General features: G+C 35.4%; 1 long non-coding RNA gene across 1 annotated transcript; it reads left to right on the top strand.

The window, feature by feature from the left end:
* The first annotated feature begins 793 nt into the window (after window positions 1-793).
* On the top strand, window positions 794-10,333 carry LOC146437739 (uncharacterized). The gene is made up of 5 exons (XR_014851969.1): window positions 794-866; window positions 5,491-5,648; window positions 5,790-5,865; window positions 8,686-8,832; window positions 10,252-10,333. It is a non-coding gene; the product is annotated as an uncharacterized LOC146437739 (long non-coding RNA).
* The last annotated feature ends 7,167 nt before the right edge of the window (window positions 10,334-17,500 follow it).

Raw genomic sequence — 17,500 nt, 5'->3', positions numbered from 1 at the left:
GAGCAGTCACAGCTATTTGTGCCACTTTTGTTGCCACAGGAAATATTTCTCAATCTTTCCTTCTCAAGTTGTAGGAGCTGCACAAGTTCATTAACCTTAAACTTTGCCTAACTTAATTAGCTCTTCTGAGATGAGGAACAGAATTTACCAGCAAAGTGGCTGTGATATGCTGCATTTTCATGTTCATTTGTTTAATCCTAACTTGATATCACCTGTCTAATTCTCACTCATATTCAGCATCATAAGAAAGTAGCCTTTAAAGTAGCTCAATATTTTGGTGTTTCTGCATTTAGCCCTGGCCAAGGAAGCGCCATAGACTGTGAATAATAAAAATTAATTTTCTACATTGTTTCATAATTCTGTAAAATGCAAATGGTGTTATGACAAGGGCTTTAATTAGTTCTTGTTTTAATTTGACTGCTTTATCCAGCTCTTTTATTACTTAGCCTTGGAAGTTACCTTAATTCTGATGTAGCTGTTTTTTAGTCATAACACTTCCTACAGAAAATGCATTATGCATTCTGTTGGTATACAATCTGGATAAAGGATCTCCTTGCATATAAAGGAATAGATTACAGAATCACAGAATCAGAGAATCAACTAGTTTGGAAAATACCTGTGAGATCATCAAGTCCTATGAGATTTAGGAGATTTTTCTGGTTGTAAATTCTGTATTCCACTAAGTGTGTTTTCATCCTGCTGGCCACACTATAACTGATGACAGATTATGGTACCCTGTGCAGAAATTAATAATGGTATTTGAATTTCTGAGAGTAGGAGAAGTAGTAAGAGTAAGAGTAGGAGAAACTCACATAGACCAAGGACACAGATATGTTTGCCTTCTTGGAAATGCCTTGTTTGTAAAGGTATCTCAGAGCTCACTGTGAATTTCTAGAGTCCTTTTAACCTGTGTTATCTGTAGTGTAGCTTGGCATGAATTTGGCTTCAAAATCTAAATCAAATAATACTGTGCTAATTGCAGGTTTTTCTGATGAACTGGTAGGCACAATATTTCACTGCCATGTTATTGCTTTTCTGATGGCGCTGTAAATGTAAATAAGAGATAAACAGAGCATGCACTCTGAGAAAATTCACTGAGCAGCAGTTCACCCTGCAAGAAGTAAATATAAAAGAATGAGATTTTTTTTCATTTATGGTGGGATTGAATTAGTCTCAAACATCAGTACAAACAATTCATTATTACAACTGTACCCATGCCAAGCTCTCACTACTCAACTTCCTCCAATTTCTTCTTATTGTTTTCAAAGTCTTCTTATCCATGTCCATATTTTTCAGTACCTAATGTTGCTCATTCCTGTTTTTCATTGAGAATCCCAGAAGGAATGCTGTTTCCTAGTGACCTCAAAGAGCAGACAAGTTTCTCTTCCACGTGGTTAATTGGTGTGTATTGGCCTTAGCCTAGGAAAACAATGGGATTAATTTTGGTTAAATGACCAGGTTGATGTAAGTCTGAGCAAGCCACTGCAACTGCAGCTTTGGTTTGCTGAGATACCTGTAAGAAAATAGCACTTTATTCTTTATGTTTGCTGAATGTAAGCTCTGAGTACAAGAGTAATAGTGTTATTATAATAATTTTTTAAAAAAGTTAGCTAAACATTTCCTTTTTTAGAAAATTAGTATTATTAAGAAGATATCAATATATTTTTATTCATTAAAAACAATGTTCTCTTGCACTTCTGCCAGACAGGTATTAATTCTAGTAAAAGAATAAAAAAGAAACACCTATAGATGTTTGGGCAATACATCTATTTCTCAGTCAAGGCTCTCAATGTATTTCATTTACACAAGAGAAACTCCTTCAATTAAAAGATCCTTAATTTACCCTAGAAATTTCATGTGAAAAAAGATTAACTACTTTGAGCAATCAGTTTTACAGTTAATCACAGTTCTTTATTTAAACTGAGAAAGCAAAAGGGGATCTTATGAATAAGATATAAAGAAAAAAATGAAAAACAGCTTTTAGTTTAAGAAATATGAAGTTAGCATTGAAATATTTTTTCAAACAGAGAAATTTTGTTAAAATTATACCTCTGTTCATATTAACTATTAATGTAGGGAATACATAGGCTTGGAATATAGGCTTTAGCACAAAGTACAGGCAAAGTGTCTGTTAAAATGGCCCATAGATACACTTTTCTGCATATTTTTATTCCATTCCATGCACCACAACAACCAGAAACACATTGCACATGGAAATAGAAAACCAGGACTGAAATGCAGTTGCTCTTGTGGTTAGATATCCTTGACCTGCATTTGTATTCAGTGACCCACTGGGTTTTTTTCACACTGCCCAAACCAGCAGTGGGAAAGACTTAAGTTTCCCAGGAGAACCATGACCTTAAGGTGAGAGATGTGAGCTGCAGCCACTGAAGCACGTAGCAATTTCTGTAGCTCTCACACCAGTACCTTTTCCAGAGTTTGCATGCTGAAGCAGGCAGAGGAATGCCTTAACTGCTGCCTGGTGCTCAGGTCACTCAGGAACTCTGTGCTGTGAACACAACCATAGTAATTTCACTGGGAAAACCCAAGGCACTTCTGGTGTTGGGTGGCAAATAGGCATTCTGTTTCAGAAGTCCTACATAGTACTTAAGTGCCTAAATTCTTCTTCAGGCCTAACCTGAATAATGTTTCAGTGAAGTATTCTAGGCCCTGTGAAGAAAATGAGAAAGAAATTTTGAATGCCTTGCATTCTGATCATCAGATTCTCATGCTGTTCACAGTTTTATCTGAAGGGCCTGAGTAATCCATGCCATACAGGGTATATTTGAAATTATTATTATTATTATTACTAGTGAGCCAGAAATCTGTGTGGCCAGACACAGAACAATACAATGTACTCCTCAGCATTGAAATTACAGTTTTAAAATTACTAGTTCTTACTGGAACAGAGGTGTCAGGAACACTGGCTCTTGTCTGAGAGGTTGATAGCCATTTACACTGAGTAATATGCAGGAAAAAACATATAGTTTCAATGGTATGTAGAAGCAGTGTGCAGGGGAAAATTGGAAGAAATGTGCTAGATTAGGGAGAAAAACATTCGTGGTGACCCAAACTGTGCTCTGTGTCTTGGATTGAACACACAGGGCTCTTGTTCCAGGAGATAACAGAAGGGAATATCACTATTTATTTACAGTGGTAGATGATGCCATTCTGCTGCTGTGGTGTCCTGCCCATAAAGCATCCTGAATGTCTTGTTAAAGCAGTTAAATTTCAGCTGACAGGCATCTCATTTGTGGCATGGCCATTTGTCCTCCTGTAGCTCTGATGGACATATAACGTTTTGCCATTAATTAAAATTTTAATCTGCAATGTAGTTGCATTGATGGGATTTCTCTCTGGCACTGTGGACTCCTAGGATTTTTTCTTTTAGTAAGAATTGATTATTCTTCTAGCTTTTCCTAGAAGGAGATATTCCCATCTAAAACCTTTCTTACCTTACTTCAGAATGGATATCTCCTCTGAGGAATACTTTTCTGTTTTTTCATTGACTCAGCCCCTGAGGCTAACACATCTATTTGGAAATACAGCTTGAGTGGATTTTTAGGCTCAATTCAAACATCAGGTGTGAGTGATGGGATATGACAATGAAGAGAGTAGCCAAAAAAGCTGTTAAACTTATTGCACTAATGATCACTTTCCTACCTAAAAGAAAAGGAAAATTTCCTTAGCAGCAAAATCTCAGTTGTAGATGGTGTTTCTGAAAGTTTCAGAAATGTTTCAGTTTCTGATGTTTCAGTTTCTGAAAGTTTTATTTTGGTTTGCAGTTTGTTGTTGCTTGCAAAGGTACCAGGGACAGTGACAAACAGACAGACAAATCGGTGACCACCTTGATCACATTCTGCTGTGAAAACAGAGACGTGAGGAGATTATGTACCAAGAAAGGGAATGATCAATAAAGGGTTTTTTTAGGACGTTGTGAACATCTAAGTTCTAAGTGTTATGAAGTGTGGGCAAACATAAAAGAATTAATTAGGGGTGCAATGGTAATTGAAACTGTTGATAAGGAATTGTCATTAAGGTCCAAAGGACAATCTGATATCAGAGGAAATTATTAATATAGCTTGTCACAGTTCATTTGCAAGCAAGATACTGAGCCACAGTGGGCATGAGGGTGGACATGTTTGCTCACAGTCCAAGAAAAAAGAAGAAGAAAATAGTGTAGTATAATGAAAATGGAGGTAACAGCACAGTGCTTATGCATAAAAAATGTGTTTTTATCCACACAGCAGAAAGGGGCAAAATTCCAGCTTACAAAATAGCATGAAGCAACAAAGTTGTTTTTTGCCAGTCAAAATACAGGGGGAAAAGGGCACTTTAAAGTGTTAAATTATATATGAAGAATTGTATGAGGCTACAGCAGCACGCCAGGCTACAAAAGGCCAAGATTAAAATCATGATGCTGTAACCTCCATTTGATTTCTTTGGACCTAGGATAGTTCACACAGCCTGATATTTTACATGGTGTTCTCAAACCTACCCCAGAATTTCCAGCAGCCTTGCAGGAACACAGATTCACCACTCTTATTCCCATGCCCCACAGACCTGTAAAAGCTCATGCTAACTGAAGATTTGCCTCTACCCCACACACCTCTGATACCTTTTGCATCACCTCTGTGCCATAAATGTTTCAGAGAATTGAGACTGGAGGGATGCAAGAGTAGGAATAATTCACAATGTTCTTACAGAAGACAAAACTATGGGACATATTTTAAAAGGTCGATTTCTATGGAAAATGAGAAAATTATATGGTACATTGCTAGGTAAACAAAAAACAATGAACAAGTCATGATGCTTTGTTAGTAAGGAATATTTCAGCAAATTTCAGGATTATAGTAATCAAATCCACATGCAATTGTTTTAGATCGTAAGAAGAGAATAGTAACTCTGTCCATATAAATTTCCAATAAAATAAATAATTGTGATCTGATTAGTAAGAGATCTTCTCTTATTTAATGTTTCTTGGCAAATAAATCCATAAGTTCCAGAAAGATTCTGATTATTTACGCTACTAAATATGGCATTTCAGGTTGTATTTTGCCTTCTCAGGAACATATTTTTAATCTGTTCATTAGTGGGTTAAACATTATTTATACCAATGTGTGCAATCTAAATACCAAATACACAGGTGCAATTGAATGCATAGCATGAATGTGTGCACTTAATTTTTTTTTTTTTGTGTCCAAGCAATAACTGTGTCAAGAAAGAAGCATGATTTTGAAAGTTAACTTTGCACAAAGGTGTGATTTTGTGAAGACTGTGATTTTAATCTGATGAATTTAAATCCTTTGATCTGGTAAAATGCCTGTAAGCAGTAAGTTACATCATCAAAACCTAAGTTCAGTTAAGCATCTCTTTCACTTCAGGACCTTTGATGAGACTTGAGACTCATCTGGTAATGGGAATTAGTTTGTCCACAGTATGCTTTCCAGGAAAGTGGAGGGTTTCATGCTTTTTTTTGGTTTTTTTCAGGTAGCACACTCTCTGATGTGATGGAAGCATATTTGGGTTCCTAAAAGGTCCACAACTACAATCAAGTACAGAAACCCCGAAAGTGACAGAATCATAATGGTTTTCTCCTTATCTTTGACTAAACAGATGAGAAGGCTATCCCATTGTTTGTTACAGAGGTATTTCTGAATTATCTAATGTTTTTGTGTGTTTTAACACTGAGAAGGCAGAGTTTAGTCATTGTTAACTCTTATTTCTGTAAGTCATCTAGCTTTTCTAGAGGAATGGTTGCTGGTCTTATTTATTTATTAATTTTTTAGGTTTAAGAGCTCCACACCAAAAAGTGTCCCTCCAGGACTCTGAGGCCCTGTGACAGACACTTGGAACAGAAAAAAGGTAATTAACACAATTAATCACTGTTACATCAGCAGCACCAGAGATTTAAAAGTTACCTTGTTTGACTCTTAAAGTTGCTTAATAAAAAGGTATCTGCTGTGACAAAATTTCTGTTACTGGTCATTGACCTTATTCACCTTTTTCTGCTTACACTTAAATTGCTATTTTCAAGTAAAGAAAACAACATTTCAAGGATGGAAACTATTGCCATTGTTCTCCCTTACTCTGTGGCTGCTATGCAGTGTGTGAGATATAAAGGCAATAATTATACAATTTATATTCTTTCTGGACCCAAATTAGCAGGTGATTTGAGGTAAGACATGTATGAGTCTCCCATAACCAGACTGATGTTGCAAACGAGATAGCTAAAAAGTGCCTGTGGTTATCTTGAAATGAATTTATATTAGAATTGTGTCCAATATACTGTATTACATGCTGAAGGCACTCAGGGCAAATAGAAAGTGATGTTTTTTTTTTTATTCTCCATAGTCTTTGTTCAAGCATTCTTAGTAATGTGGGGTTTTTTTTGTTTTATTTTTTTGGTTCTTTTAAATAAAAATAAACTTTTGAGAGCGGTATTTCAAACTGCTTATAACCATTTTTTTTCCTAAACAGAATTATTGCACATTTTAAAAGTACAGGGCTGTGTCTGATGGGATCTTTTAGCTCTGAGTCCTTTTCATGGTCCCTGTGTTCAGTCAAACTCTGTAGTTCATAATTCATGTCATATTGGCTACATCCATAATTATCTACTTGATTGTATTTACAATTTGCCAAGATCCAAGTCAACTGCTCATATTTGTGTTTTCAATTTCCTTTCCATAATGGGAATGGGGCTGTTTATTCTCTTAGCATCTTTTTTTTCCTTGTATATCATGATTGAGCCAAACAGTTGGTTTAAAGCCACATTATGGAATTACTTTGATCACTGTTTACCTATAAAAACTGTTTGCAATTTTAAACTTCCTTGCTTTAGAAACTTTACTATACAAACCATGTTTTTTACATGATGAAAAGACATGGATAATTTTTCCATGTGTGTCTCAGTTTAATTTTACACACCATGCTAATTGGTTCATTCAAAGTATTTTACTTTATCCCTTTCATTTTACTTAGTTACAAATGCTCAAACCCCACTTGGGACAAAGTGTGATGGTTTAGGATCAAATGAGTGAATTAGATGCTTCCAAATACAATAATAAAGTAACCTGAACATGAAATATATTTAAAATGTCAACATTTTCTACTTGAAATTAAAAGATGTTAATTAAAGTCAGGTTAAATGTACATGTATTATACTAATGTACTAAGTAAAATTATTTTTAAAAAGCCTTGGAATTATTTGGTACGTCTATGTTATTCTAGTCAAAGTTAAAATAATTTAGACAGCTCTTCCTCAACAATTTCAAGCACATCAGAGCATAAGTGCTTCTCTTTGAAAGTGATAATAATATTTTTTAGCAAAAAAGAGCTACACTTTCTCCATTTGGAGGCTTATATGAGAGATAAAACTGTCTTGCCGTCCACACTATTTCATCTTACTGGTAAAAGTGGCTTGGCTTCATGAAGTGCAGGGGACTAAAATAAAAGGTATTTTAGTAGATCTTGAACTATTTCTGTCTGAGTTAACCTGGACCAGAGGCAGTTTGTCACAGCTTCTTACAGCATCTGCTGCTTTTCTTCATCTTGTTACTGACAGTGCAGCACTGTACTTTGGGTCATTGACTTCTTTCCTTTTCTTTGGATTTCTAAGTATTTCTGTCTTTGAATAAAATCATGGCAGGTTTTTTAAACAGATCTGATTAGTCAGTATTTGTCACAGAGCATTCACCAGAAGACCACCAATTCTTTGTACAGCTGTCTGCCCCATTCACTCCAATTTGCATTTGTCTAACAGCAACAGGATGTGGTTAGTGCTGCTTCTGAAAACTTTTGATTCATCATTTTAACAAACCAGAAAACTCAATATCAGTATTTTTACCAGCTTTTATAGAGAATTTTTTTTCTTAGAAAAATGATAAAAAAAGAAATTTCACTTTTCTTAAGTCATATGGAATCCTATGACGAATCTGCAATCTCAGTGCTGCCTAACATTCTTACTTCCTGTGTTTATTTCATGGCCTAATTCATGTTGGAGGATGATGAATAGCAGAGGAATGAGGAGAAAAATAATAACTTGTATAAAGAAGCATTAGAATATTAAAAAGAAAAAAAGAGTATTCTTCTTTGGTGGAGTTCTATGTGATTCTCATGCTGAAGTATACAGCACTTAAATGTGTTAGGGAAATGCATAACCTAAGCACAAAAAATAGAAACATGTAATTTCATTGCTTGATTCACTAATTTTAATATTTTTCAGAAATAACAATGTGAAATCACATTGAATCACATCAGGAATATGATAAAAACATTAAATGTCTTTAATAGGCAGAAGTCAGTCTAAGAGGAAAGCTCAGAAAGGTAGAAATAATATATTATAAAGAAAAAATATCATTTTTCAAAGGCAGAAAATGAAGCCCAAAATCAGAAAGATTCTTTTTTTTGTAATGATGTCTGTTCTTTTCCCTTGCTACTGCTAAGCCACGAAGGTAGTGTGTGGAAAATGAAATTAACTCTGACATACCCATCTCGTATCATCTAAATACAGGTTGGCATGAAATAGCCAATAGAATCAATTGAACCAATAGTCTCTTTAGAAAAGCAGTGAAATAAGACTGAGAAGCTGATAATGAAAAGGAATAGCAGTACTGAAGAATAAGGCCTATTTCTGACTGAAGTCTAAAAAGGCTGCATTATGTGTTTCATCTGCTTAGTTTGCAGATGTTTATATTGATGCTCACTATGAAGGAAAACTCCCTTTTAATTCGAATTTCTACATCACTTTCCAGAAAGAGAATTTACAGTAAAAGGATCAGGAGTTCACACTGAGCTGCTGCAGTGTTTGGCATCAGCACAAACCACAGATAGGTGGAATATATCTATTCCTTCTCCTTTGCTGTCCTGTGAGAGTCCTCCAAGCTACTTTGTCATCTCATCTCATTCTGCTGTTTCACGAGCATGGTGTATGAAGCACAAAAGGAAAGCAAAACTATGGTTGTAAAACATGTACATAACATTATGGTATTTTTGCTAGCTAGCTCATCAGCAGCAGAAAAAACCCCTTGAACAGTCCAGTCAAAAAGGAATAGACAGAAAGAAATATTGTGACAGAATTCAGCCTAAGTTACACTTCACTACTGAAAAAAAAAGATTTTTCAGGTTTTTTTACTAGACAAAGACTTGAGTGTGTTTTCACTCTTTCATATATTATGGTGAATACATTCTTTCTACATTTTAATTGCTTCACTATATGCACATTCTGAAAAGTTACTCATTAAACTTACGCTTTTTCTCTCCTCATTTGACCCATTTTTCTACAGTTACCTTCTTTTAGATAAGATCTGCTTCAATGCTGAGGAAAACTACCGCTAAAGAGAGTCTAATAATCATAATTCTTACTATGCTTATGATGTTTTTCTGTATTTTAGTGGTAAGGCTGTTTACAGTCTTTAAAAAACCTGATCTGTTTCAAAAAGTTTGCACATTTCAGGGAAGTGGAAATGAACAGAAGTTCTTTTTAAAGTCTGATCTCCCAGTTAATTTTTGCAGAGCTGAAAATATCACTCCATTTTGACCATAAAACAAAGGACATTTTCATCCTTGTCTGAAGTGTTTAGGAATTCTTGCCTTGCAGTGAAGTTAAGCTGATCTGACTGGGGCTGAAGGAGAGATGGAGTGTTTGGTTATTCGGGGTGACGGACAAGTCGTCCCTCGCAGAGAGCCAGGCAAGAGTGGGCAAAGAAGGAAGTAAACTTAAAAGCTGCTCTGCTCACCACTGCTCACAGTGGATGTTTTTTTTCTCTTTTATATATTTCCCCTTCTTTCCTTTTGGAGTTTTTATGTGTGTAATGTCCAGAACAAAGCAAAAGTGTACTTGAAAGTTAAGTCTATAGGAAGATTTACCATTTTATTTTTGGGTGAAAACCAAGCAAAACAGCTCAAACACCCAGTACTACTCGTGGTTCACTTTTCACATATGCTAAAGAAACTTTTAATTGTCAGAAAAACCACAGACAATGACAACAAGCACTTTTTTTCCCCCAAAGGCTGTGGCACAGATGATGTGTGCTATTATTAAGATCTAGCTGTAACTCATCCATCTGTTATCTTCTTATGTGTGCCATACCAGGTTATTCATAACTGAAGGCTGAATTTAAAAAAAAAAAGAAAGAGACTTTTTGCTTCTTTACAATAACCTTCCATGACCACAAGATACTGTATTTATTATCATCTTCTGTGTTTTGAAAATGAGAGGTTTTGTACACTTCTGTGCCCTTTCATTCAGAGAAGCTGGTTTGTGCTTCCAGTGGTTTTTTGCACTTACTGAGTCCTAAGAGAATTGAGTCAAAATGAAGCAGCATGCTTAATGTCTGTGAGATGCATCCTTTAAAATTCATTTTAGTCACTACAAATGAAATGTATCACAGGCATCTGAAGAAGGGGGGAAAAAACAAAAAAAAACCCTGAAGTCATGAGAAACAAGCGACAATCTTCCAACATATTTTGCATCCCATTCAGGCAGATGTTTGACCTTAAGACATGTAAAGCAGATGGATTTGATCTGCTCTTGATCTCCCTGTAAATTTATCTGGGGAGATGAGAGAAGGGAGCTAGGAAACCAAAAGTAAAATGATGGAGAATGTTGTAATATATATATCTAAGACTAAATGTATGTTTTCACCAATTGTATAAATTCTACTGAAACACAGACATGATAATAGCTTGGGTTTAAATGGATGTGATAAACCTATCAGGATATAATGGGAATACTTCTAATGATGGATGCGATTATCTTTAATTTGTTTACGAATCTAAGACTAGAGTCTAGGTATAGACTAAACTGAAGAAGAACTAAAGTCCGTTTTTCCACTTTGTGGTGAACTGGATGTGTTTTTTAATTGCAACATGTGCTTTATTATCTTAACGAAGACCAGCTGTAGTAAACAGTCAGTTGAAGCTCCAGCCAGTTTGCATGGGCAGAGCAAAACCTGGGGCATCTTAATTAATTCTCCCAACTCAATTTTAGCAGTGCCTTAAGCACTCTCTACTTTAGGAACCCACTTTGCCACTGTTGGGGGCAAGGATGAAGATGTTTTCCTCCTTCTTCTAACTTTTAGTGATCAAATACAAAGAATGAAAAGAAGTTTGTTTTTTTTTCCTTTGATACTGTGTTTGAAAACAAATTGTCATTTTAGACCATCAAAATATTTTTAATATAACTTTTGGGTTATATTTTATTTATGTAATAGCAGCAATAGACCAACCTGGAGGAAAAATTAAAAGCACAATAGCAGGTGAGGAGAGATTTGCCTTTCTTTTGGCACAAGGCACAAGAGTGGCACGCAGACCATGAGAGGTGCCAGCAGAGCCCATCTGTTAAGCAGCAGAATAAATCAGATGCTGCAAGGTTCCAGAGATCGGAGGAAATGCAAACACTGAGAAGGAGTGAATTAAGGCAGGAAGGTAATTTTCACCTCAAAGGTCCAACAGAGCTTCTTTTCTTTATAAACTGCTCCTAAGTTGGTCCTTTCCTGCGCAGGACTGATGGATCAGTCAGCCTAAAACGGAGCCAGGCTTTGTGTCACTGGCTGTGTCTGGTCAGATCCCTGAAACTGCAGGAGTGATATCCTCCTGGGTGCAGCCCTTTCTTGGAGCATGGTTCTCCACACATTTCACTGCTGGCTCTTTTCAATACTTGTTCCCATGTACAGATGCTACGTCGGGACCCCGAGAAGCTAGAAACTTCAGGTCTTCACTTCACTTCTTTGGATAGAAAAAGAAATTTTAAAAGAGTAGAAATTCAGCCTTGAGCACAGATACCTTACTTCATACATGTGAGAAATCTTTGAAAGGCACAAGTCCTGAGGAAACTTATTTTTTTTCCTAGCAAGCCTCTTGGTTTCCAGCCAGGACAGAGTTAATCCTTTTGCTGTAGCCATGAGAGGGAGGAGGCTGAAGGTGTGTCTAGGTTGTGATTCTATACCACCTTGGTCACCACACAGAGTGGAAGTGAGGAATTCTTGCTTTGAGAGGAAGGTGGTCATGGCTTCTGGTCAGGGAAAAACATGGCTATATTTTAAGACAATAAATGTTCTTTTTCATGTAAAAGCTGAAGTGTGGGATCATACAATGGCAGGATCTTGAGGAGTTTTAGGGCTTCATTTCTAAGGCTTCCTGGTCCTTTTATTCTGACACCTCTTATCCACAACGCATGCATCCAATGTCAAAAGCACAGAAGATTTTGCATTGTCAGGACTTTACTTGTTGTCCTTTTTAAGCTTTTCTTGGCGTGGACTCAGAGTTTTTAATTATCATGAAGAATTGGGGTCCAAAATAGCTTATTTATTAAAATGAAAAAAAAAACCCAAACCAATCATAGAAAGGAAAATCAGCCCTGCTTGATCAAGTCACAGGGAAGAACCAAGCAAAAAATTTCAGTGCAGAAGAGAGTGAACTGAAACTAAGTGTATAATTACAGTGCAGTGCATATCTGAAGCTCGAAAAATCTTGGACTTTTAGAATTAGATTCCCTATCTTAATACCTACCAAAATTGTAAAAGTTATAGTATTGCTATATATATTATAGTATTTTTTTGTATGAAAAATAGTAGCAAGGAAAAAATGTGTATGCAGTCTCTGTATGACTGCCCTTGCCTTTCTTTTGCTTTTGTATAAAAAGTGGAAATCTTATTTAGCTCACAAAATACATGTTGGTTCCCATATTACTTATTTATCTTGAGAACACTGGTATCAAATAGTGAGGTAATATTGAGGGACTGTCATGATGCCACACTACCAATTTCTGCCCCAAGGGCATCCTGGTTTATGAGGCTTTTATTGTTTAGCTGATGCACAATATAAGCATAAAGTATTGAGTATCTTATAATTTGAAATCAGAGAGAGTAGAAATCCACCTACAAGATGCACTCGTCATAGTTATCCTTTTAGAAGATTACAGTTCAGTGCACCTACCGTTTATTTCTTTGCCTATGAAGTGTAATTTTCAGCTGTTTTTTAGGAATGTGTACAAGTATACATTTAAAAAAAATTGCTAATGGAATGAGATTCAAGCTCATCCAGTTTAACACTGAGCTTACTTTTGGATATTTGTAAGAAAATTAGACATTTTCTCAGCCTAGATGATCCGGTGCAGCTGCTTGCATGTGTCTGGCAGTAATGAAAGTTGGAAGCTGTATAAGTTTATGGGGAAAAGACTTAAGTAAATGAAAAGTGAAATGAAAAGAGTATTGTTTAGATTGTATCCAGTATATTGAAGTGTGTAAAGATGGATTAGCACTGTTTGTTACTAGTCTCTGTTAATACTATTTGACATTTTGATGGAAAATGTTTTTTAGAGCCTTAAATCACTAAGGTAATCATTTAATAATGAGATATTGAAGGATATTTTAGAAAAAAAGGTAAATATTTGAAATCTTTTCAATAAGAATGTGAATTTCTAAATTTTTGATAGAGCTGAAAGAGTTTCTGTTAAACAATAATCTTAACTAAAATACACTACAGTAAAATGAGAGAGGCCATATACATATATGTGCATTCAAAATATGAATTAGAATGTATGCACTTTAAAATGAACCTAAAAAAGACAAATATTCACTCATGTAAAATATTTAGAAGAATAAAAATGAACATCTGTAAAGATTTTTACGCAGTCTCTCTTTCATAGGTGATTTTTAGGCAATTGGTGAATCAGTAAAGACAAGAGGAAAAACTGAACGGAGCAGCTCCATTGAAAGTGCAGCTTTCCTCTCTCTTTTCTAGGTGCATTTTTTTTCATCTATGGCAATATCCAGTTCTTTTATGAGGTTCCAGTGGCTTCTGTGACAGAGACTTCAACAGCAGTGAGAGGTACAGCCCTCCTGTCTGCCTGTGTGAAAATTCAAAAGAATTTCCTGATCAGCTGTCACCCTGCATCTCTCATTCCCAAACAATGAGAATCCTTTGAGAAGGTGGAGCACAACACTGTGGCTTTGGAGGACACACTGTAAATCCTGTGACAGCAAACTGAGGTAGTTAGGCACAGCTGTGAGTAATGCTGGGTTGTAAATAAATTTAGAACTGTCTGGAGTACCCAAGGCATGCATGGAGATGTTGGGTGGTAACAGGCATGAGTCAGGGCCAGCACAATATGGTTACAAGTTCTTCCCCATGCTTTGGATCTTCAAAGAAAATCCATTTGAATGCTGGTAATTCCATGCCTAAAAAAGCCAAAATCAGATCATTAAATCCCCAAAATACATTATCTCTTTACAATACACCTAACAGCTGTGTGTGCCTGTGCCTGATTGTCTGCCTGTGGCTTTTATTCCCCAATTGAAATTAAAAGCAGGATAGCTTTCAGTAGTAGCTGGGATTTTATAATACACTAAACTTTGCATCAGCACTGTTCTATATTCTGAATCACATCCTCATGCTCCCTCACTCCAAGCAGTTCTATTTGAGGGATAAAGGTGATCGGCTTGTGTCTTCCTAGTGCATAAGATTAAGCAAAGTAAACCATTAATCAAACAGATATGCAAATTAGAAATAATAATATGAGGCGTTAGATAACACAATCTGCATGCAATAGCAGCTGGATCTCTCAGGAAATTAATTTAGCAAAAAGTCCATATTTAACTGACTGCATGGTGGCATTAAGAATGAAAATCTTGCCTATTAATCATGCAAGAAATTGCAATTAAATTGTATTTGTTAATTTCATAGTGAGGAGTTTTTAAATTAAAGCATTAACCATTTTCTTGAACCGTTATTGCTAGGCAATTGGAATTCAGATGTGAGTGAAATACAGTTTTTATGGGTTAAAAAATGTTTTCTATTCAGTATATTTAAATTCCTATGAATACTTTCTTTGAAAAAAATAGAGGCACAGACCTCAAAATTGTGTGCCAGTTTGTTCCTCCCAATATTTTTCCCTTGGTTCCTTTGTTTATTTGTATCTCATCTAGCCCAAGCAACATGGTGGTTTTGTCTTTTATTTCAAATACTGAAAAATTAGGCTTTGTCCAGATTTTTATTCTTTTGTGATGAAAGTATTTGATTTGTTTGTCTCCTTTTAACATACCAATGGAAAACCATGAAGGATACTTTATTTGCAAACGTAAGAGATCCTCTGGAGCTAGTTTTACTATTTCCTCTGCCTTTTTTAAGGCATCAAGATTACTTTTAAATTTTGCAACTGCAACATGAACATTGCAAGTGTAAACTGAAAACTACCCTATATTACATTTCACATTTGAATGAAAAGAGAAAGAAAAATTGAAAAAGAGGCATCTCTTCTCAGTATTTCTGTTGAAATGTTCAATGTTATCATTGCCATCAAGTAAGTTGCCTTCAGTCTATAGGGAAAGCTCTGAATGTCTATCCCTACTAACTGGGGATAAGAGTGCACAGAGAGGACCTGAGAGGTCAGCATTTCTGATGAGGGATTCATTTGGTGGATGATCTTCAAAGAGCTCCTTTACATTTTATTTTAAACTCATTGATTAGATAATGTGCTCATTATGACTCAGTGAATTTAGACTTTACTGACTTCAGTTGCCTTGAAATTATGAGTCTAGTCTAAGTGTAAGATGATGTACTTTATTTAGATAATACCTCAGGAGACAGATTCCTTCTTAGACAGTGCTCTGGCCTTTTACACCTTTATTTTAGGGTGGGAGAAATTGTTTCTGTGAGGTGCTCTTTTCTATAAGAAGAGAAATGAAAAGAATATGCTTAAGTTTCTAGATAGCAGAAATGAGATGAACTTCTTCACTTGAGAAATATATTGAAAATATTATTTTCAAGACCTGGAGTCTGACCCAACTTCCATATTAATTTCAGGTTTACTTTGGATTTTCTCCAGCTTTACCTCAACTAATTTCAGAGGTGCCTTGGAAACCCATGCATCTTCTAAGTACTAATAGAATCCGATGGGGGAAAAAAATTCATCAAATTGCAGCACTAAGGTGATACTTCATTACAAAATTGAATTTTAATATTGTGTATGAAGTTCCAGACTTATATAAATGTAATGAGTGTAACTTTATATCCATCTTATGAGGCTTTGCTCTACTTGCCTTTCATAACAGTTCCTAAACCTTTACAGTTTTTATCAGCTATAACATTAAGAAGTCCAGTCCAATTTGTATAATAACACATATTTGTTCCCTCCTATCCATCATGTTATTTTAAAACATGTTATTTTTTAAATTTGCTTTTTTGTAATGCCAGATGTTGGTATTGCAGAATTCCCAGAGCTCTAATTTCATACTTAAAAAGCAGAACTAAGTTACAACATGTATTTTTAAGGCAGACAATTTTGAAAGCTACTCCTTACTTTCCTTCTTACAATACTCTTCAATGAGTTTTGATTCCGAGCAACGGTTTACAAGTAAGTGATTTCTTGTTCTGCTAACAGAGTGTGGAGATCAGGTTTCATAACATTCTCAAATATCTTCTGGATGCTGTTTAAGGAGTATTCCCAATTTTCTCAGCAGCAGCATAATTTACACATTTTTGTTATGCTAAGAGGAATGTGGCATTATGCATCATGTCCTTTATCTTGGTGTGTTTTGTTCCATGCATTGTGGTTGTCTTTCCAATCTGATAACAGAGTATATTAAAACATCTGTCCTTGTGTTACAAGTATTTGTTATTTGTAGGAGACAGGAAATAGAAATATGAAATTAATTTTCATTATGAATTGTACTTGCCCTTAAAAGAGGTTGCTAGATATTGCATGTTTTTCTGTTTCAGAGTAAGAAATGAGATTATATCATATTACATTGATTAGAAATTCACTGTTAAAATGAAACTTGTGCTTGGAAAAAAAGCACCCAGCATTTGTTTTTCTGTATTGAAAGAGTTAGGATTTCTGTGTCTCTCTGCAGGCAAGTACAGTCAGGATTTCAATCAACTTTAGCATATGTGACAATTGAAGTGTGTCATGAGCTATATGAAACAGCTGAGATAATGATTTACTTTATAGGACTAAATTCATGCATCGATTAAATTTGTGGGTGTCTGGAATATTTTAACATCAAAGAAGTTAAAACAAGTTTAGGTAAGTTGCTATCAATATTTTGGTCAAAATAAAGAGTGTCTTCTATTCTTTGTGGTGCTTGTTTGCAAAGATTAATATCAAATCAGTTTTTGTTCTTACAATATTTGGGAAACTTATTCAAGGCACAAACAAACCTAATAATACCTAAGCAAAAGCCTTTTATACTAGTCAAACTTTGCAGCCCTCCTCAAAAAATGGTTCAGAGCATTTCTGAGTTTTGGGGGAAAAGAAATTATTTGAGAGCAAATAATCAGTGGGCTGATGATGAGATTTAGAAGATTGTTGCAGTTTTCAAGTTTTCCTTCAACTGGGACTTTGATTTTTGTTTGTTTTATGGGATTGGTATTTAGTTCTTGAATCCTATGGCTGCTTTTCTCAAGATCCTAATGGTAAACTGGCTGTACTTATCCTATCAGTTTTTTTCCTGGTTTCTTCGGTTTGGTTTGGATTGGATTTTTTACATGAAGAAGAAAA

Source organism: Lichenostomus cassidix, chromosome 4 (genome assembly GCF_008360975.1).
Source record: "Lichenostomus cassidix isolate B80296 chromosome 4, HeHo_3.0, whole genome shotgun sequence".
Lineage (NCBI taxonomy): Eukaryota > Metazoa > Chordata > Aves > Passeriformes > Meliphagidae > Lichenostomus > Lichenostomus cassidix.
The sequence above is the reverse complement of the archived record's forward strand: the minus strand, read 5'-3'. Positions and strand labels throughout refer to the sequence as shown.